The sequence below is a fragment of the Melanostigma gelatinosum genome, assembly GCF_949748355.1.
Source record: "Melanostigma gelatinosum genome assembly, chromosome: 13".
NCBI classification, from domain to species: domain Eukaryota; kingdom Metazoa; phylum Chordata; class Actinopteri; order Perciformes; family Zoarcidae; genus Melanostigma; species Melanostigma gelatinosum.
This window is the reverse complement of record NC_136646.1, coordinates 4,287,506-4,309,975: the sequence shown is the minus strand read 5'-3', so window position 1 is coordinate 4,309,975 and position 22,470 is coordinate 4,287,506. Positions and strand designations below refer to the sequence as shown.

The 22,470-nt window shown below is 43.0% G+C and overlaps 1 protein-coding gene across 1 annotated transcript in view; it reads right to left on the bottom strand.

Annotated features, from left to right (window-relative positions):
- The window catches only part of LOC306787342 (uncharacterized protein), a gene marked incomplete at its 5' end in the record, with an annotated part of 128,583 nt that overhangs the window by 69,056 nt on the left and 37,057 nt on the right, over positions 1-22,470 (bottom strand). The gene's annotated exons all lie outside the window — the stretch shown is intronic.

Here is a 22,470-nt window from a genome sequence, read left to right as displayed (position 1 = left end):
AACCCTGTAACTGCTTCTGCTTTTCAGGGGGGGGGGGGGGGGGGGGGGCCTGAAGCCGATCCCAGCCGACATTGGGCAACGACGGAGCTCACCTGGACAGGTCGCCAGACTGTCACAGGGCTGACAGAAAGGTCACACTCACATTCACCTACTGGCAATTCCGTCCACACTAAAACGATCTCTGGTGCAGTGGTGGTGGTGGAACATGTTCTAGGTGGGGCTGTGCCACATCCAATCAATTTCAGCAAACATCCCAGAATGATTTGATGCAAAAACATTCAGGTATCAAACACGCATTACTACTTTGCAGTTATTATTACATTTATTCCAACACGAAAAAAATCAGGAGATAACACTTTGACAAACACGTCAGGACATCTTACTCTTGTCACCCTCACAGGCAATTCAGTATAATATAACAATATATAAATCATATAATAATATGCTGTATAATATAATAATATATATATATCATATAACAATATTCAGTATAATATAATAATATAAAACTTTTAATCTGAAGTGAAAGTCTCAAGGTAAATGTCCTGAGCTCTGATGTTAAAACAAAATATCGCACTCAAATCAAGGACAGTTTCTCATTTGAAGCCAGTTCATTCCTGTATCATTTCAGGTAATATTTTCCCACAATGCAATGTAAATCTTCAGTTACATATACAGTACCCAGTTTATACAGTAAAAAACTAATACAGAAGAGAATACAGCACAAATGCACATTAAATCTGTGCAACATACATTGTCAATGAACGGTTTCTGATTCTGATTCTTTCGTGACATGTTGCTGTATTTCAACCTCATTCAACAACTAGACTCAAAGCAGCTTTCCAGCACATCTGGGGGGAGTCGGAGTGGGTTTGCATTCAGTTAGCCTACTAAATCTCAACTGAAGGTGACACACACACACACACACACAAACACACACACACACGCACACCAGCCTCTATGCAGATCATGAAAAGCCACTGTGGCATTAATCCTCCCTGGTTCAGACTCACAGGGTTAATGAGAGCCCCCCGACCCCCAGTCAGAGTGTGAATGTTGTGGTGGCTGTGGGAATTTAGTCACATGGGCTTGACTTTTCTCTCTCTCTCTCGCTCTCTCTCTCTCTCTCTCTCTAAGGCTGCTTGATCGCCCTGCATCTTGATATGCTTGATAGTTCCAGATGGTGCATGTGGGTGTAAACATGTGTGAGTGTGACTCCAACCGTGTGTGCATGTGTGGGTTTGCTCGTGCTACTACTCGCCTGAAGGAATCTTCTTGTACAGTACTTGATATCAGTGATTTGTCAGGGCCAAAGAATGCAGGCACCACAGACCAGAGCAATTAAGATAGAAAGGTTCATACACATGTGGGGATATGATACATGAAGCATATCGTTAGCTTTAGGGAACCTGGGTACAATTCTTACCCTTCTTTCTCTCTTGTCTGTTGAATATGACAACACTTTATCTTTAGAACATGATGATACACTGAGGGGCGAACGGGAGAACTTATGTTGTGACGTGTGTTCTAGGCCAGTGGTTCTCAACTGGTCTGGCTGCGGGACCCACCATCACCCCTTAATGACAAGCCGCGACCCACGACCCAAATTATATTATATATATATGTATCATTTGTATGTAATTTATATATATATAATATATATGTTGGGAACTAAGGGAGCGTGTTTGGGTTATCAGCATTTAAGAAACTGAATTCTTGACATCAACAGAATTATTGATGTATGTAACAATTATTAATGATTATTAATAAAAACGGGGCACCACCCTGCGAACAGGGACCAATAACCAAACGATAAAACTAAGTCTCATAATTAGTAGTCACTCGTAATGTCAATAGTCTGCGTATGACTACACATTCAGTGACAGTGAAGGTTTTTAAGTTCGAGCACAGGCTACTACATACAGATCTTATTACACAAATATGCACAAGTAATCACAAACGACTGCTCTTTAAAATATAACAGAATTTATTAAATCGAAATAATAAGTGATCAGATCAATTAATATCACAACCAACAACGCTATCATACAATTTTATGTGCCTAATATCTAAACAAATGAATAAAATGGGTGATGATGTATGTAATACAAGTATGTGTGTGTGTGTGTGTGTGTGTGTGTGTGTGTGTGTGTGTGTGTGTGTGTGTGTGTGTGTGTGTGTGTGTGGGTCTGTGTGTGGAAAGGAAGGTGAGTCTTTAAAGCTATCGCTAAAGACTACAAAGATGGCGGCGTCGAGTGACGCAGACAAACAGGGAGGGGCCTTAAAGCGTTATAGCTAAAACCTACCACCAGATGGCGGAGTCGAGTGACTTAGACCAAATGGCGAATGGAGGGGGGGGGTGGTCAGCTATATGTGGTTGCGTGTGTCGGCGCACACGTGTGTTAGAACAATAGGTGAGAGTTTCACCCACAATCCGGAGCTCTATGTGTGTGCAAGTTACGGAAAACAAGAGGAATAAAAGGGCAGAGAGAGGAATCAGAGTTTCTGTGTGCGATGTCGCGTCGTAGTGAGAATGAGGATCGCCGAGCGTATCTCACACAAGTTGCCGTTGTCGCTTCGCGAACTGACGACACTTATGCCCGATAGTCGCGTTTCCACACTTCACTCACAGAATCGACTCAAGGAAATAGAGCAAGAACAAAGATGAAATCAAATAATCCCAAAAGCAAGTCAAACAGGAAACGCACAGTACGACGGGCCTCGGAGCTCCGTCGACGATTGCGTAATCTCTCAGCAAAACGAAAACAATGACTTTAACACGACAAAAACACGGGAATAATAACATATAAATGAATGGCCTGAATTAAACTTAAGTTCATTTAAGCTAAACTATGCCCAGACACCGTGACTCTTACTATGAGATGCTTCGTGGCAAGGTTGTAGAGTGTTTGTCGATGAATGGTCTTTCCTCCTCCAGGAGGAAAAGAAAAGCGTGAGGCTGCTGCTGTTTCGGCGTCGCTGGTGAGCGGCTGCTGGTTCGGCCCGGCTCGCTGCAGAGAGGAGGGCCTGTGGTTTCCAACGTCGGCTGAGACACGTGTCGGTTCGTATCTCCCGGTAATGGTCGGTGAAGGAAGATTGTTTGGTCTCCCTAGTACCGTAGCGTGTACACGAAGGTGGGGAGCGGCGCGTGGGAGGAAGGATGCTTTCCGCGGGCCAAGGCCTTAAACTCAGAATAGACGTGGTCGATTTCGTCCAGCGAAATGGCACGTGCGTGCTGAGATGAGTGGGGGTTGAGGTCGATCGGGTCCTCTGGTGATTCTTCTTGAGCCTAGACGGAAGTCCAGAGCGAAGAGACCGTTGTGTGCTCCCTGTTCGACGGAGGTCGAAGGGAAAAAGCGTGGAGTGTGAAACTGCAGACAGTTTTGTAGAACAGCGGCTGAACCACAGGGGTCCTCGGGTCTCTTGGCTCTCGGCCAATCAGGTGACTTCAGGACCCATAGTTTTTGGGGGGGGGGGGGGGAATTTACACCCAAGTGTGAAATTCCACCCAGAGGAGGCTTGTTCTCATCAAACTACAAGTCAGGATGAGACCTTTGCTTGAAAAGGTTAAGGCCTGATTCTCTTTGTCCACAGCACATATTGAAGCCATATGGTCAGACCCCAACATATATAAATATAAATTATATAAAAATGATATATATATAATTTGGGTATATCTATATTCAAGAAGTCTAGTAGTAACAACGTCTCTGTGTAGTAAACAACCGTCAAATCAAATAAAGAAATTATATTTCGTCTACTGTTCTGTCGTGTACTATATTTAATTATAGTAATAATTAATTATATTTCAACAAATATTATTCTCATTTTTCAAATTTATCTGGATGTATTATAAATAATACATAGAAATACATGAATAAATGTTCTTCTCATTTCAAGTAAAATAACGACTGGATTAAAAAATAAATCCTGCTCTGCTGTCTCTAACCTCGTCTCTCCCCATGTGTCACGGTGTGTGTACATCTCACTCACTAAGGTAGCGACCCACATCAAATTCAACCTTCTAAACTTCAGGCACATCAGAAACAGCTTGACAGAAAACGCAGCCAGGACATTCCTACATTCCATGATCTTCGCACATTTACTGTAACTTTCTGAATTCTGTAACTACAAGGTCTATTTTCATCATTTTAATGCTAGAATACCGGTAACACTTGTGAGATGTGTTGAGATGTGAAAATATTGTGTATATGTTACCCGTTAATAGTGAATGAAGATGGCACACAGCTCAAATTGAAAAAGTTTCAGGTTCACCTGAAAAAAAGCACTGACAGCATGAATATCTTTTTTTAATGATGCAGATGAAAGCTAAAAACTCTCCCAAATCATAGCACAACATGTTTACAGTCTCCACAAACAAATCTTACTTCGATTGAGTGAAGCAGGCCAGCATACTAGAGGTCTGAGTACAGACAGTCAAGCCAAATTCTCATTCTAATTTTACATATTATATAACTGTATATTAACTATATATTCACTTGTCTTATCACTAAGAGTGTTCAATAATCCTAATAAAGCAGTTTGGCATCATTTTGAGCTCTCATATCTCTCCTCCACGGAATTTTCTCCTCTCTGTCTGGCCAAACCCCAATGTGCCCACTTTCGGACTCACGGACTTTGAGGCGCGCTCCTGCGAAGTCCGTGAGGGTTTAGGGATGTCCCACTGTCAAATCATCAAGTGTTTGAGGGCTCTCTGGCAGACATGTTGAGCCCTTTATGAACCCTTTCCGTAAGTCAGCATGGTATGCTGACTTAGCCTCAGGGAATTACCCACAAATCATTGCAATGTGACGTTAATCACGGGGTAACCAGTGGAAGCATGGAGACGTGAAAAAAAGGGAAACAAAGAGGACGGCTCACGTGTGTTCAGCCTGTCATAATAAATGTAATCAGAAACATTAAGGGTTAAAGATAGAACAAAAAATAAACATTAAATCAGAAGATATTTATTTATTTATTCATCAAATATTTGATTTTGTCATTGAAGCTGTTTTGACAAAAACGAGTAAATAGATTATATGAAGTTACCTCATCTAGTGAGAAAAGAGCCTGAAGACGTTCACATCAGGAAGTACAAAGTATAAAATAAATACACACAATTATACATCATATTTTTAGTCGTTTTCATGGGAACGTGATATGTTGCAGCAAAGTGCTGTCCCATTCCTATTTACACCATCTCAAGCCCTCACAGTCTCTCACACTCAACCACTGACCAGGTGACGTCAGTAAGTCCTTGAGGGTTCAGGGTTTGAGGGTTTAGGGGGGATTTGGGATTGGGATTTGGCCAGTGTGTCTCTGTAAACATTTGTAAGGCCAGTGATTGGCGGATTTCATCATGTGACACCTTGTTCAGTGCGGAAGAGACTCACGAAAGCAGTAGGTGGGTTATTTAGTAGATTGACAGACTTTTACCAACTACAAATCTCGATCTGCGCGGAACAACCCCCACGGTTAAATTCATTGGTCCAGCAGCAGAATGTTGACCTTTTTGTCATAGAAGCTCCCAGGACCTGCATCTCCTTACAGACAGAGAGTGCAGGGCACGGACTATAACGCTTACGCGGATTTCAATGGATTACCTGCCTTTTTTGTCACGAAAATCAGCAAAAGGTACGCTGCGTTCCAATTTTTTTGCTGTGGAGTGGTATTGTTGTTTGTTGGCTTTGCTTATGTAACTTTTGAACGGTTTGAGTGGAATTTAGAGAGTTTGATTCGACGCGGGGTCGAATCCTCGTGCTTTCTCATGTATCAATCTGCCATAATAGCTGCCTGCGATCTATGCAGAGTGCATAGATCGCCGATTTTTGGCTAAAAATACGTGATATTGTGGTAAATCTTCTAGATATGATATTAGTTTGTGTATAATGTGTATATAATAATATAATAATAATATGTGTTTGCAGTGTGTAAAATATGTGTGTAAATGATGATGTTGCCCAGACTTTTTTCATTAATTCGGTATATAATATGTGTGGAGCATTCATTATATTTGTTCATGAAAAGTGCATTCTACGACACGCTACCACGCTAAACAGTATCGCTCGAACCCCAAATGGGGCTCGGTCGTCTTATTAGCAGCCGAGATGGCATTTCTCTCTCCATCGTGACCAAACGGCACCACTGGTTACTCGTGTTGTTGAACCAAAAAGCTGTGGCCAAAACCGCTGCTTATAATGTGGGCGAAGGTCTGGGTGACTCCGAGTGTTGCGGCACGCTTCAACTGAAACAAAATTATGTTGAGCGATTTCAAAAATGCGACATGCGTCCCGTGCAAATCTGTTAATCTACAGATGTACACATGTTCACACTGTCCACACTGAAAAGAAAACTAGATAGCAACAACAGATTAAGCTGTAACAAATTTCCCAGAAACTGAAATAAGGAGGTTCTAAACTGCGGTCAAGTGGTCCGTCATCTGCGGAACCTCGGTCACGTCAGCCGGCACTTGAAATGTAATGCTCGTCTATTCGGGGTGCTACGGTACGGGTGCTTGGATAGCCCAAAAAGCCCGGAAATAGACCTATATTTCATCAATAATTTGCCCAATTTGATATAACAAGTCAAAAACAACGTCATTTTGTACATTACGTGAAATACAACAATAATAAAATCTGAAGTTACACTGCTGTATAATCTTTAATTGAAAAAGGGCTCGAAAATTATAATATTACCAAATAATAATCTTTGATCTGAAGAAAAAACATTTCCTTCATTGGTTTGCTAAAATTTCCATTGGAGTTCTGTTCAAGATGACCCCATATATCTCCATGTCTGTTACGTGCCGTGTTTGTGCTCTCCCTCTGTTTCCTCAGTCTTCTCGGGTGTCACCCTCTGTCCCGGATGCCAGCTGCAGCGACTGATTGGACGCGGCTGCGTTCAATCGCGATTAGCTGTGGCTGGTGGCTAAAAGGAGAGGATCTCTGGAACGACCAGCTCTCTCTCTTGGGCAGACAGCAGTGAGGCTGTGCGTGTGAGCAGACAACCCTTGGGCAACGCGTAGCAGCGTGTGTGTTGCTGTGGACCATCGGCACCTTTGTTCCAGTCGTGTGGGCTGTTATATGTCTAGTGTCGCTTTCTGTTGACCAGAAAGTAGTTTTCTTTTGCTGCCGTGCGAGCAGCTAGCCCTTTTATAATAAATACCCTTTTATAATAAATACCCTTTTGTTAACGTCATCATTGCGCAGTCTCTCTTTCCCCGGGAAATTAACACCGTTACTCCCCGCATCCCCTAGATGCCTAAAAGGGGAACATAACAATGTCTAATGTAATTTTACTGTACATTTTATGAGATAATTAAAGGAAAAGTCAGCTCAAAAGACATTTTGACATTCATAATTTCCTCATATTTGAACTGTTAAACAATTCTTAAAGAGGTTGGAGTAAATTTCCAATGGATTCTTGTTCATGATCACTCTGACTGTCCTTTTAAAAATGTAATGTAATTTTGCTGTATGTCTAATGTTTTGATTGTCTATATTGAAAATCTAGACATTAACCTTAGTAAAAGCCTTGGTCTTTTGTGTCATTTTGGACGTGTATATAGTTCTACCTACTTCCGTAGTGTGATGATCAAAGGCATTGTTCAAAAACGTGCGTGCGTGCGTGCGTGCGTGCGTGCGTGCGTACGTACGTACACACGTGCGCGCGCGCGTGTACGTGTACGTGTACACGTGTACGTACGTGCGCGCGCGCGTGTACGTGTACGTGTACACGTGTACGTACGTGCGTGCGTACGTACACACGTACACGTGTACGTGTACACGTGTACGTGTCCAACAGCCATAGTGGCCTTGTACATGGGATTATGTAGAGCAGTGGTTCCCAAACTTTTTAGGCCGCGCACCCCCTTCTACATCCCGACTGGGTTCGCACACCCCCCCCCCCCCTTAATAAAAAGAAGGGAAAAAAAGAAGCAACAGAGCCTTTTAAGCCTTCATAGCCGCATAAGAATCGGACCAATGAGAGAACAGTTTGCTCGCGCGTGGCATTTGTTTACAAGATTTAGTCCGCTGTTAAATGTTGCAGTGTGAACACAAACCGAACAAAGGAGCAACTGCAACATTGTATCATATTAATCCCTGAATCGGAACAAAGCAAATTAACTGAAGGTGTGAAAACGCCCTGAAACACTGCAACAAAGTTTCAATATCTTTCAGTGACACAAGGCTTCACTTTTAAAGAGCAATACGGATGCGAGCACACACGCACAGGCTCAGAGGCAGATTATCACATTTAATTTACAATTAATGAGCGACTAATGCAGCCAGGATGTCTTCGGACAAAGCATCGATGCGGCGCGACACAGTGTTGTTGGACACCGGGATCATGTCCAACTTTTTTGCTTCTTTCTCCCCAATCATACATTCCACCATCTCTCTGGCAGCTGGCAAGCTCACGTCTTCGGCGATTGTGTGCGGTAGCCCCTTTCTCGCTATTCTGTAACCAGATATGAAGCCCGTAGTGCGTCATTTATAGACCCAACACATGAATGAGACTGCAGTTGTTTTTGGCTGTTTCGTAACTCCTCCAATTTCGATATAAACAATGTAAGGGGCTTTTGACTTGCACTGGCATGCTTGGTGTTCAGGTGGCGACGTAAATAAGAGCTTCAGACTGTTAGCCAGAACCTCACTGCACACCACGCACTGTGGCTTTGGGGAATCTGAGTTGCCAATCCAAGTGAAGCCCAGACACAGATACTTTTCATCATATTTCCTCTTGTTTTTCCCAGTCTGATGCTCACTCTCGTTTCCTCTTTTTCACCTTGACTCCGCGATGGGCCGATGTGCTCCCGATTTGTCTGTGCTATCCCTTCCTCCTTTTCGATCTCCTCCGTCTCATCTTCCTCTGACTCTGGCTCGATTTCTTCTCCCGGTCTCTCCCCAACGCACCTCTCCGTTCCCCTCGCCTCCGATTCCTCTCTCTCTCTCTGTCCCTCTCCTCTTTTACGACTGATAGCTTCAGATGTCCCACCTGACAGTTTTTAAATTAAAATTACATTTTTTTTTAATATTTAATATTATTACACCATCAGACCGCCATTACACTTTTCCTCTCGCGCACCCCCTAGAGGCAGCTCGCGCACCCCACTTTGGGAATCCCTGATGTAGAGGACTCCCAAATAGCTCACTGACTGATACATCCCAGTTCTTCTCACTTCCTGCAAGCAGGGTCAATCCAATGAAGGCCATGAATTCATCTTTGGTGACATTTTTCAATTATTTTCCTCTAGCTGTTGCTACTCTCCGTCCTTCCAAGTTTGTGCACTTCATCACCTCTTGTATTATATCATCAGTGATAAAGAGCTCCCATGCATCTTTTGGTGAGACAGTGGTGCTAAGCCCTTGTGCAGGCCCTGACCGACTTCTGAGGATATTGTGGCTCTTTGTTCTGCCCTGGGTGGGAGGTAACTCGCTCCAGTAAGAGCCCTTCCGACTCATTCTGTTGGACATGATTTGGACACTTTCTTCTTCAGAGGACACAGGAGAGGAATATTCTGAGTCAGATTGATCCTGTTCAGTTGGATTTCCAGGTGGATGACTGCCACTGCCACCTAGACAATAGTCTGGGTCCTCATCATCAGAAATTTCACACTCTGAGTCCAACCCCGTTACTGCCTCTCCATCATCCAGCATCTGTAGGACCATTTCAGCTGTGTATCTAGCAGCCATGACACCTTGTATGAGGAAACATAAGAGTAATGTTTTCAATCGATCAATATGTAGCTATATGAATAAACACACACACACTCTCTCACACACACACACACACACAGTAATGTTAGCTAGCTAGTGTTAGCTTGTTATAAAGTAGGCTAATTTGTTGATAAATAATAACACTCTTTCACACAACAATCATGAATGACACGCGCACACACACGCACAATACATATAGTAATGTTAGCTATCTTAGTTAGCTAGTTAGTGTTAGCTTGTTATAAAGTAGGCTAATTTGTTAATACATAATAATAACAGTCATGAAAGACACACACACAATATTATATGAAGATAATACTTACACGTATCAGCTCTTGCTGTGTAAAATAATCTTCCTGAGGGGTGACACTTCTGATATAGTCTGTGTGGTCCACAGTTGATAAGAATCAAAGGTTCCCATTGGATTCCATAGAAATGCATGCGGGTCATTTTTGACCCACTTATGGAAGCTTAGGGTAGTAATACAAAAACTACAATTTCTTAAAATGTATGAAAGGTAAGTTAAAAATGTAAATGGCATTATATCAAAAACATGTTTTTTGAGGAATACCTGGAATATGAAATGATAGCAATTTTTCATTACGAAGATATTTCAAGAAAACAACCTCACCGGGTCATTTTTGACCCACTTATGCATCTAAGGGTTAAAAAGTCACATACCTCATCCACTGAGAACAATGCAGGCCATCTCTCGTTCAACTCTTCCACTCCCAATTCCTTTTCCACAATTTCCCATCTTCGCACTAAAAGTCTTGTCCATTTTGGACTTTATCACTGCACGATTGTTTCGCTTCTTCACCTCACTTAAAAGTGACAGTCTCTCATTTTCCAATTTGTCTGAGGTCTCTCCAGTAGGAATGTCAGGAATGTGGTTGGCCTCTCCCCTCTTAGGTTTCTTTACATTTTTTGCTGGTGTTACCGGCACCAGACCTAGGGGAAATCTGGACCGGCAGCAAAGGTTACACAGGCTAGGAAGCACTGTGTAGCCAACTGATCTCACTGTGGATTAATACAGAGAGAGGACAACCATTAGCGTCATGCTCAGGCCAGAGCTGGTTTTATTCTGAGCTGCATTGCAGATCATAACATTTCACAATTTACATCAACATGGTGTGAACAAATTCACCTGAATTCAAATATATTCCACATCCAGTTCTACTAACATTTAACAGCTACAGTGTAACACTGAAGTTCACGGACAGAACTAGCTAGATAGCATTACAACGTTCGTCAGAACAACTAGCTACAAAATATAGCTAACTACATTTATCACACATCTCCAATCATGTTACAATATTACAAAACATTTAACTGCATTTGCATTCGATCATAACTCAAGTTACGGACAGAAAACTGCGCATGAGCGGAGCCTGAAGCTACGCTCTCTCTAATGGATCCACAGCAGCACCAAAGCACCATGTACTGACGTGATCATGTATGACCTCGATATACAGTCTGAAGAGTGTTAGAATAGTTCAACACTTAACAAAAAGTGTGGGGGGTCTGTTTTAATAAAAACTAACATGTAGCATTTCATTTCCAACCTGCTACACTCTCCTCTGCGTCAAGAGATGTCTCCGGACATCTGAAACCAAACTATCACAAGTAATGTTTAGGTAAAGAGTCTACAAAGTCTAACAGTCAGAGTACAGTCTTTTGTATTTCAAAACTGAATGTCTTTTCTGTCACTGTGTACGTGGTTACATGTTCAACATATCCATTCTGGTGTAGGGTAGTAACAGGATTCAGGAACAGCTGGGTAAAATGGCATGGGATAGGGGACACAGGCAAACATAAGATTTGCTCCTAACTTCCAGGGCAGAAATGAAGGTTGTCCGAGTTGGTTATAGGTGAGCATTTCTGTAGGTTTCATTGCTCGAGTTGACCTTCTCACAGGTGGCGCTTCCTCATCAAATAGCCCTGTGGCAGGCTCACTATTGTCTGTCTGCTCTTCTGAATCTGCATCGTCCATAGTGTCCTTCCTTGCTGGTTCATGCGGTAGGTCCTCAGCTGGTGGTGTAGCAGCCGGTACCGGCAGCTGTACTGAATCTTGCGCCGCAAATGGCTCAGGTTCAGGTGGCTGCTGTATTTGAGTAGTCTCTGTCGCTTGTCTCATTGGCTGGAACTCTGAGGCTACAGCACTGAGTTCACTGGGAGGTTTAGCTTCAGGCCTTGGGGGTCTGACTCTTTCTTTCATACACAGGTATGGTCCTGAGGCAATATGTGTGTTGTTCCTCATCATCAGAATGTTCAGACTCCTGCTCCACTGTGTCACTGTTCTTTATCTAATTATCTCTCTGTTTTTGTTTTTTCTTGGGTGCACATGGTCTCTGCTCATCATGTTCCAAGGGCAAGTCATTGACAGGGAACAGCAGGTTACGATGCAAGACATGGAGGGTTTGATCTCCAGTTTCTGGCCGAACTCTGTACACGGGTCCATCTCCAATCTTTTCGATCACGTGATGAATTCTCTTTTCCCAATAAGCACGAAGTTTGCCTGGCCCACCCCTCTCTGACAGGTTTCTGACAAACACCCGATCTCCAGGCTGCAATACCATGCCGATCATAGTATTTCTTCCCCTTAGCAGAGCACTTCCCACTGTTATCTGAGGCAATTTTGTATGCCTCCTGCATGCGAGAAGCCCATTTCTGCGCATACTCTTGTCTGGACGTTGGCGCTTGTTGAGGTTTCAGGTCAAAGAGCAAATAAACAAGGCAAACGTGGGGCTCTTCCATACAGGAGAAAGAACGGTGAATAGCCTGTTCCCTCATGTCTCGTACATGATCCTTCCACTCTGCCTTTCTCCTCTTGCAGAGTGCGGAGCATCTGTAGAAGTGTCCTGTTCAGACGCTTAACGGGATTTCCCTGCGGGTGATAGGGGGTGGTTCGAGAGTGGGCGATTCCTGCAAGCTGCTAGAGTCTCTGGAAAAGACTATTCTCAAACTCCCAGCCCTGATCATGATGTAGCTTTTCAGGGTACCCGAAGCGTGGAATAAAGTCATAGAAGATTGTCTCAGCTGCTGTTCTGCCTGACTTGTTCTTGGTCGGGTAGGCTTGTGCAAAGCGAGTGAAGTGATCTATCAGGACTAAAATGTACTCATAGCCACCTTTACTTCGTTCAAGATGGAGATGAGCTCAAAGGGGGCACTGGTTGTTATTGAACCCATGGGCGCTCTCTCTGGAATGATTGGCCACTTTTGTTTAACACACTGGCACTGACGAATAACGTAGTCTTCAATTTCACGTTGCATGAAGGGCCAATAAAATCTCTCTCTCGCCAGGTGGATGACTTTGTCTGCGCCGACATGCCCCATATCATCATGCAGGTGTTTTAGCACCGTCGACTTCAGATTACTGGGGAGGACCAACTGTTTTCGTTGTCCTGTCTGCCTGTACAGTATTCCCTTGTCAAGTGTGAGTCTGTTCCATTCATGTACGATTCTCTCGTCCCATTTTTCTCTTGTCTTTATCATTAGGATTCCATCCTCCTTTTTAAGTTTATCACATCACAGATGGGAGCATCCTCCTTCTGAGCCGCTGTAACACTTTCTGGAGTGATAACCGGAATGCCTTCACAAAGTGTGTCATCTGCATCATGATGCAGCTGTAGTGCAGCCACCCATGGCACATCACTGTCCCTCATAGCTTTGTCCCCCTGCCAGATGGCAGAGACAACATCTGGGGGCATTGTTTCTGTGTACTCTTTTAGGTGGGTGCGAAGTGGTACTGGATATCGTGACAGGGTGTCAGCATCTGCATTTAACTTGCCTGGGCGATATCTGATGGTGAAATGGAAGTCTGCTAACTCACCCACCCAACGCTGTCCAACTGCATTCAACTTGTCCGTACTCAAAACATAAGTAAGGGGGTTATTATCCGTGTACACGCTGAAAGTGGGTGCATAATAGAGGTAATCTCTAAATTTATCGCAGATTGCCCACTTTAAGGCCAGGAACTCCAGCTTGCCAGAATGGAGATGGTAGTTCTTCTCACATTTTTTTGGGCGTAACTTAATACAGTGTTCTCGAAGGCGGCCAAGAACCTGCCTCAGGTCGTCAACGTGGTCATGAAAGGTCTTGGAGAAGCAGAGCACGTCATCTAAATATGGAGAGCAGCACTCATCCCTTAGACCAGCGGTTCCCAAACTTTTTAGGCCGCGCACCCCCTTCTACATCCCGACCGCGTTCGCGCACCCCCCCCCCCCCCTTAATAAAAAAAAAAAGAAGCAACAGAGCCTTTTAAGCCTTCATAGCCGCATAAGAATCGGACCAATGAGAGAACAGTTTGCTCGCGCGTGGCATTTGTTTACAAGATTTAGTCCGCTGTTAAATGTTGCAGTGTGAACACAAACCGAACAAAGGAGCAACTGCAACAAAGCAAACGAACTGAAGGTGTGAAAACGCCCTGAAACACTGCAACAAAGTTTCAATAACTTTCAGTGACACAAGGCGTCACTTTTAAAGAGCAATACGGATGGCGAGCACACACGCACAGGCTCAGAGGCAGATTATCACATTTAATTTACAATTAATGAGCGACTAATGTAGCCAGGATGTCTTCGGACAAAGCATCGATGCGGCGACACAGTGTTGTTGGACACCGGGATCATGTCCAACTTTTTTGCTTCTTTCTCCCCAATCATACATCCCACCATCTCTCTGGCAGCTGGCAAGCTCACGTCTTCGGCGATTGTGTGCGGTAGCCCCTTTCTCGCTATTCTGTAACCAGATATGAAGCCCGTAGTGCGTCATTCATAGACCCAACACATGAATGAGACTGCAGTTGTTTTTGGCTGTTTTGTAACTCCTCCAATTTGGATATAAACAATGTAAGGGGCTTTTGACTTGCACTGGCATGCTTGGTGTTCAGGTGGCGACGTAAATAAGAGCTTCAGACTGTTAGCCAGAACCTCGCTGCACACCACGCACTGTGGCTTTGGGGAATCTGCGTTGCCAATCCAAGTGAAGCCCAGACACAGATACTTTTCATCATATTTCCTCTTTTTTTCCCAGTCTGATGCTCACTCTGGTTTCCTCTTTTTTCACCTTGACTCCGCGATGGGCCGATGTGCTCCCGATTTGTCTGTGCTATCCCTTCCTCCTTTTCGGTCTCCTCCGTCTCATCTTCCTCTGACTCTGGCTCGATTTCTTCTCCCGGTCTCTCCCCAACGCACCTCTCCGTTCCCCTCGCCTCCGATTCCTCTCTCTCTCTCTGTCCCTCTCCTCTTTTACGACTGATAGCTTCAGATGTCCCACCTGACAATTTTTAAATTAAAATTACATTCTTTTTTTTATATTTAATATTATTACACCATCAGACCGCCATTACACTTTTCCTCTCGCGCACCCCCTAGAGGCAGCTCGCGCACCCCCAGGGGTGAGCGCACCCCACTTTGGGAATCCCTGCCTTAGACCATCAAGGACTCCCTCCATGCATCTTTGAAATGCTGCTGGAGCATTGGTAAGGCCAAAGGGAAGTCGAATCCACTCATACAGCCCCCAAGGCGTGCTAAATGCAGTCAGGTGTCTGGAACTCTCATCAACAAAGCCCTGGTGGTAAGCACTGCCTTGATCGAGTATTGAGAACCACAAGTATCCCCCGAGATTATCCAGCAAGTCCTGGATGCGTGGAAGAGGGTGACGGTCAGGGACAGTTTTGCGGTTCAAAATATAGCTAACTACATTCATCACACATCTCCAATCATGTTACAACATTACAAAACATTTAACTGCATTCGCATTCGATCATAACTCAAGTTAAGAAAGTGTGGGGGGTCTGTTTTAATAAAAACTAACATGTAGCATTTAATTTCCAACCTGCTACACTGGCAATGCATCTTCTGGAGCTTTGGACTTGAATGAATTTACAAGCAGTTCAGAACACCTGATGCCCTTCAGCTGAGTACAGTAGTTGCCCATTTTTGTCTTCCACCTGCTTCCACCCATAGCAACAGTTGTACGAAACAGGTACAGAGAGGCATGGGTGCTTCTTGATTAGTGCTTCAGCCACGTCACTGAAGTCAGCATCTGTTGGGTAGGCTTTGTACTTAAACATCTCTTCAGCTACCTTTTCCAGGATATCTGACTTTAATTTTGAACTCATTGACAATCTTGTCATGTTTGACCTATGCACTAGATTTCCCTTTTCTAACTGCAGTTCAGTGTCATAGGAGAACGTTGGTATCGGAAACACTCTTGGCCACATCTGAGTTATTGTAGAGACAGTGCTGGAGGGTGAGGACAGGAGCTCTGTGTCATCTGATTGAGTACACACTGTCAGGATCCAGGATTCCTGTCTGACCCGACACCTCCCATGGCCGCACCCTTGATTGTGCACAGCTGAGGACACTCCAGCCGATCACCTCCTGCAGCCTGACACACCAGACTCAGGGCCCACTAATGAGTCTCCTGTCTCTATATAGACTCTGGTCCTGCAGCCTGGGGTTGTCAGGTCGTACAGTCTTTCACCCGCTGAAACCCCGTGGCATCCTCTGCCCTCCTTGTGGTCTACGGATTACACTCCGCCGCTCTGCCCGCCTTGTGTTAAACGGACTACACTCGCCGTCAAGCTGCCAGCCCTCCGGTGTCGAGCCACGGGCCTCACACCATCGATCTGCCACTCGGGTGTCGGACCACGGGCTCCACACCTTCACACAGTCTAAATAAAGCCTGTTAATATAACTTCTGTCTCCTGTGGTCTTGCGTTTGGGTCCTACCTGTGAACTCCCGTGACACACACTGACTCATTAGAGGCAGTGATATTAAATCCTTCGCTGCAATCATCAGTTATTGGGATGACCTTGAGTTGTCAAATCCTCAAGTTCTGCAGTAGATGTCAAGTTCACTAGTGCATCTCCAAAGTCTCTGTCTTGGTACTGCAGTCTAAAATTCCTATTTAACTCACACACGTCCACCAACTATGTAGTGAGCCAAAGGATATGGATCTGTCAGTTCATGCACCCCAACAAGCCGTAGTTCTTTAGGAGTAGATATGACCAAGTCATAAGCGCGATAATGTTCCAAGTACCAGGCATCCACTTTTTTGAGAATGAAAATGAGTGTCTCTTGTAGAACAATCATATGAACTATTTCCCAAAACTCTGGAAGTCCAGCCAGCGACCCACTGGCTACCACCATTCCAATCCTATAGTTGAAGCCGTTGTAGGATACATTTTTTGCCAGGTTCACATTGTCCATATGTGGGTGTTTCTGTTTACTGCAAGTGCAATATCTTCATTGATGACATCAAGGGGAAGTGTTGAAACATCAGCAACCTCCAAAAATGGCTTAGAAAATCTACACATGTACAGATTATATGCAGTCTGAAATTGGTGCCTTTGCGCTAACGAGTACAGTACATTTTTGTAACAGTTTGTATGACGGATTACTCTTTTGAAGAAGCTATGTTTTGATTCAAATCTCATAGTCCAACAAGGGGGCCAAACTGGTGTATCAACTGTGGATAGTGCTCCAAGTAATGATGTTTGGGCCGAATTATTTCATGGGGGAAAATGTCTTTGAAAACTGTCCTGTGTTCAGATATCTTGAAGTCAAGATAAGAAATAGAGTCCTCAGTGTGAAAAGGTGCAACAACAAGTTCTAGAATGTCCTTAAATTCACAAAGGACCTGCCATGCTGGTTCGTTTGAAGGAACTCTGGTTCCAATCAAGAGAGGAAGAAATCTCAGTGGGCTCCAATTCTCGTGTGCATTTCCTCCAATTGTTCTTTTTTTTTGCATAGGTGATTGGCACAAGATGAGGACGATTTGTCTTATCAGTCCACTTAAATGGAAATGTTATGGGTTAATTTAACACTGCTAATGTAAAATAAGTTTTAGAAATTAACACAGACAAAGAGCAAGCTCAACAGAGATAATGCCTTCAAAGAGATCATGAGCTATATCTGGGGGAAAACTCTGTCAACGTCTGTCAAAATATGACAGATGTTCTGACAGCACACACTTCCTTTTTACACAAATGATTATCCAATGATTTTTCTTCAATAGCTTTCAGATGAGAAACATGAATGTCCTCGGTTCTCACACAAAATGCTCCTGAATTGATTTATTTTGTTTGAATGTCTACATTTTCTGCTGTACAAAATCTGCAAACATATTTACCTGAAAATTTTTCCAAGAAACCTACGATAATGTGGGCCCCGAGATTGTCTGCTACAACACAATGAACAAAACCTTTCACAGTTTTCCCCAACTTGGCAATAAATAGTCCTTGTTCTAATATAGTAAGATCTACTAAGGGCTTCAATACACTGTCATAACCATAGCACTTAACGTCCTCACTATGAATAAGTGCAGCTAAATATATATTGGACAGTGATGAGTGAAAACTACTCGGTAAGTTCCCCAATGCTCAATACACCCCAAAGATTTTATGTTTTTTTCTGGAGGTGCCCAGTGGATTACAGATTTCAAAATCATCTACATACAAAATAAGTGAAATAGCACACTCCTTTGACAATTGCAAATTGTATTTGTAATTAACACTATCATGAAAGGATTTATACTGAATTTCATCAGATTGAACTTGATGGGGAGATTTCAAATTGATTGCTTTATCCAGAAAAGTTTGACAGTTTAGGATCTGCTGTAAAGACTTAAGTATGGAAACGTACTGAAAGGATTTCCTGTTTTGTGAATCAAGTACAAATTCTATAGGTTCTACAACATTAAAATGTTTTGTCTTTCGCTTCCAAGCAGTGGATAGTTGATGTTAGTTCTTGCAGAACTGTTTCATCTACTTGACAGTTACCATTTTCTAAGTGCTGAGCTATGGTTTGATGGACAAGAGGGACAGAAGCAGTCCTTATTAAATAATCAAACTCTTGCAAAAGTTCATCAACAGCCACTCTAGAAACAAGATAAATATGTTCTAGCTTCAGTAAGAGAGAGGCAACTTTGAGCTCAACATTATTTGACAAGTCATTTAAATCCTGAACATTGGAACTAGAGTCACCCAAGTCCTCTGTACTGAAATCATCTGAGGGCTCAGTACCAACACTATCAATCTGGATACTGTCAGAATAATCACCTTCAACAGAGACTTAAACTTGACTCCTGTTTTTCAGGTATTCCTGCTTCTGTGAGTTCGAAATTAAGCATAAATATTTGTTTCGTATGAACACCCCTGAAACACACAAACAACTGTTTCACTGTTTTTTAGATGCTGTCCTATATGTTGAAAATAGTCTTAATTGGTCAGACACCATCATATCTTAAAGAGCTTATAGTACCATATTATCCTACTAGAGAGCTGTGCTCCCTGAATTCAGGGTTACTTGTGGTTCTAGAGCAGGGGTCACCAATAGGCGGACCGCGGTCCGGATCCGGACCCAGGACCTAAAACCGATGGATAATTAAGAATTATTAAATTTTAACCGGCGCCGCTTTTCCAGCCTTTGCGGCACTTGTTCAGTGGTCCAGGAAACACACCACGTGATACAGCACAGCCAATCAAATATGGGTATTCTGACAAGTTTCCTGACTCGAGTGAGATGTACACACACTGAGGAAAGACGAGGAAAGAGACCGAGGAAGAAGAAGAGCAGGAGAATTATTACGTGAGTCAGAGAAGTTATTTCACATGATGTTCTCCAAAGAGAGAGAAGTGGTCAAAGAGACCAGAGTCTTTAACCAAGAATGAACAGACTCTTATAGGTTAATTCTTCCCACGGGTAGTTAAAAACCAGTGAAGCGCCACGACGAGACAAAGAACTCTTTGAGCAAACATACCCACTCACATCTGAAATGAAGACACCTAATAAATAAACCTAAGAGCCCAATATCAATAATATCATTTTTCTAAAATGAAGTACTTCATTTTAAGATGCACAATTTTGAAAAGGTTTCTTTTGTCAGTTATTTTTTAATGCAGCCCTTATTTTACTTGAAATAAGAACATTTATTTATAATCCATCCAGTAAAATTAGAAAACTGAGAATAATAATTGTTAAATTATAATTGATGTGTACTTTATTTATTTGATTTGACAGTCGTTGACTACACAGACGTTGTTACTACTAGGCTTCTTGAATATATATATATATATATATGGCACTACATAGCGCAAGTTAGATAAGATTGTAATGGTCCGGACCTTTTGGAACTTTAACTGAATACCCCGCCTTAGGGGAAAGAATGTTGAATTGAACTCGCCGTACTCCACACTGAGCTCTCCAGGGTGCTGAACATGTATGCACTAACGGATAATAAACTATAGATGGAGCCAGAATGCCATCTTTAGTATCAAAGCTACAGTGTATAAACATTAAGACACTGGCAGTGTCTTAAAGAAACGGCTTTCTGTAAAAAGGGAACAATGTGAACTGTGAGATTTTCAACTATTGAAAAGCAGCTCGGGTGAACAGAGATAAACGAAGCTCAAGATTCCAAGAGGGACTGAGTCTTTAAAACATTGTGATTAGTTGAGCCTTTGTTTCTTTACATTACATGGTGAAAACTCTCTCATAGCTATAGAAGATATTTAGCTCAATTATTTCAAAGGTTTTAATAGATCCAGAAGAAAGCATCTCAAACCTACAGCACATTTGCACCTCTATTAGTGGTTCAAAGTAGACAGAGACAGGAAGCAGGGGGAGTGATAGTAGAAAAGCATTTCTTAGACCTGAGGGTTGCCAGTTTGATCCTCTCTGATGAATATCGGTGGAATAGAAAGATTAGAGAGTGATTGGCTCATACCCACCAGGGTAAGGTATTGAGGCCCTTGATGCTCCAGTGGAGCTGCTCAGTGTCCAGTAGATGAATGTGGTTGTTTTAAGCAGGCGTGACTGTGTGTACCAGCTTTGCTCAGTGGTTAAAGAAAGGGGTGGCACAATTCAGACTCCATCAAAGCTACTTGTGACTGTGTTAGGTTTTAAGACATTTTAGGTAACCAAACTGTGACAATTGACTTTAATGAAGTGAAAATACAAAGATGAAAACAGGACAACACCCAGACCAGACAACGCCGTGGGAGCAATCTGTCAACCAGAAGGTAGCCCCGCCCTAAAGCATCCCCTGCTTTATGGTCTGTTTGACTCTAAATGGACCATAATGTACTAAATGAACATCATGCTGCATTGAAGAAGACTTGAAACTAGAGATTGAGACATAAACTCATGTTTACAATGTTTACTGAGGCAAGGCAAGGCAAGTTTATTTGTATAGCACATTTCAACAACAAGGTAATTCAAAGTGCTTCACATAAAACCATTAAAAGCATCAAAACATAAGGCAAAAGAAAAGGAGATTTAAAAACAATTAAAGAAACAGTGTAAAGCTGCGTTCACACCGGTCGCATTGATTTTTTCACAGTAGCAAGATATCTGCAGCACAGAAGAACATTCAATTTAACAGAGTTATTGAAGATACTGTAGCTGCTAATAGAAGTCGTTTTTTATTGATATGACTGCACAGCTGCTGTCATGAATAATAAACATCTTAAATACTGGTGATTTTCGTTAGATTACGTTATTTTGAGTATTGTCGGACTTCGGATCCATCATGGATCCAAACTCCATTCAGAAAAACTATGTTAAAGTGGCTTCCTTGCCCTGTTGTGGACAGACAAAGCCTGAACTTATTTCATTCTTTCATTAATTCATTTTATGGAACTGCCACTCACCGGAGACAGACGGACAGGCGCTCCGCAGCTGAGATGGAACGCCTGTAGTAGGTGTCCAGTCGAGAAATCCTGGGACCGACCCGAGCCAACAGGTCATCAAACTGGCTAATGGTTAGCCTCATGTAGCGCTGGAAGCGGCAGTCATCCAGACGTAGTTCCTGAAGAAGTCTGTGAAATTCACCGAGCTGTGTGCGCCTACGGATGCTGTTATGGACCCAGAGACGACGGCGTTTGGCATTCCGACGTTTGAGGGACTTCCACAACACGTACAGAGCAGCAATTGTCCTTATTCCTTTCATGGTTGACAGCGGAAAGAAATGGCGGCCAGGTGAACGGCTTCCAGGACGATAAACCACGCCCCCTCTCCGGCGCTACGAGATTTTGCGGCGTTTGGTGTGAACACGACCGGCGGCGCGTTGGACGCGATTTTGCAGTGCGTCAAAAAATCAACGCGACCGGTGTGAACGCAGCATAAGAAATAAAATTCAGTAGTAAAAAGTAAAGGAGATTTAAAACATACATTGAAACAATAATTGATGTCTCCCTGAGACATTATGCTGCACGCAATCAACCATACACTGCCGCAATTCTGCAATTACTCGCACACAAACCACGTCTGGAAAAGATCTCTGCCGATCTGCGTTTTATAGTGTACGCCTTGCACGAACTCGGTCCCGGAGGAAATGGCGATATATTGTGCAGTCCTTTTAAAACCATTAAAAGCATCAAAACATAAGGCAAAAGAAAAGGAGATTTAACAGCAATTAAGAACAGTGTAAGAAATAAAATACAGTAGTGAAATGCAGAAATGCAGGAAATTGATTAATATATTAATTGAACGTGGTTCAATTAAAGGCAGCAGCAAACAGAAAGGTCTTCAATCTTGATTTAAATGAGCTGAGGGTCTCAGCAGACCTGCAGCTTTCTGGGACTTTGTTCCAGATATGTGGAGCAGAAAAACTGAACGCTGCTTCTCCATGTTTAGTTCTGACTCTGGGAACAGAAAGTAGACCGGTCCCAGACGACCTGAGGGGTCGGGATGGTTCATAAGGTAGCAGCAGATCAGAGATGTATTTTGGCCCTAAACCATT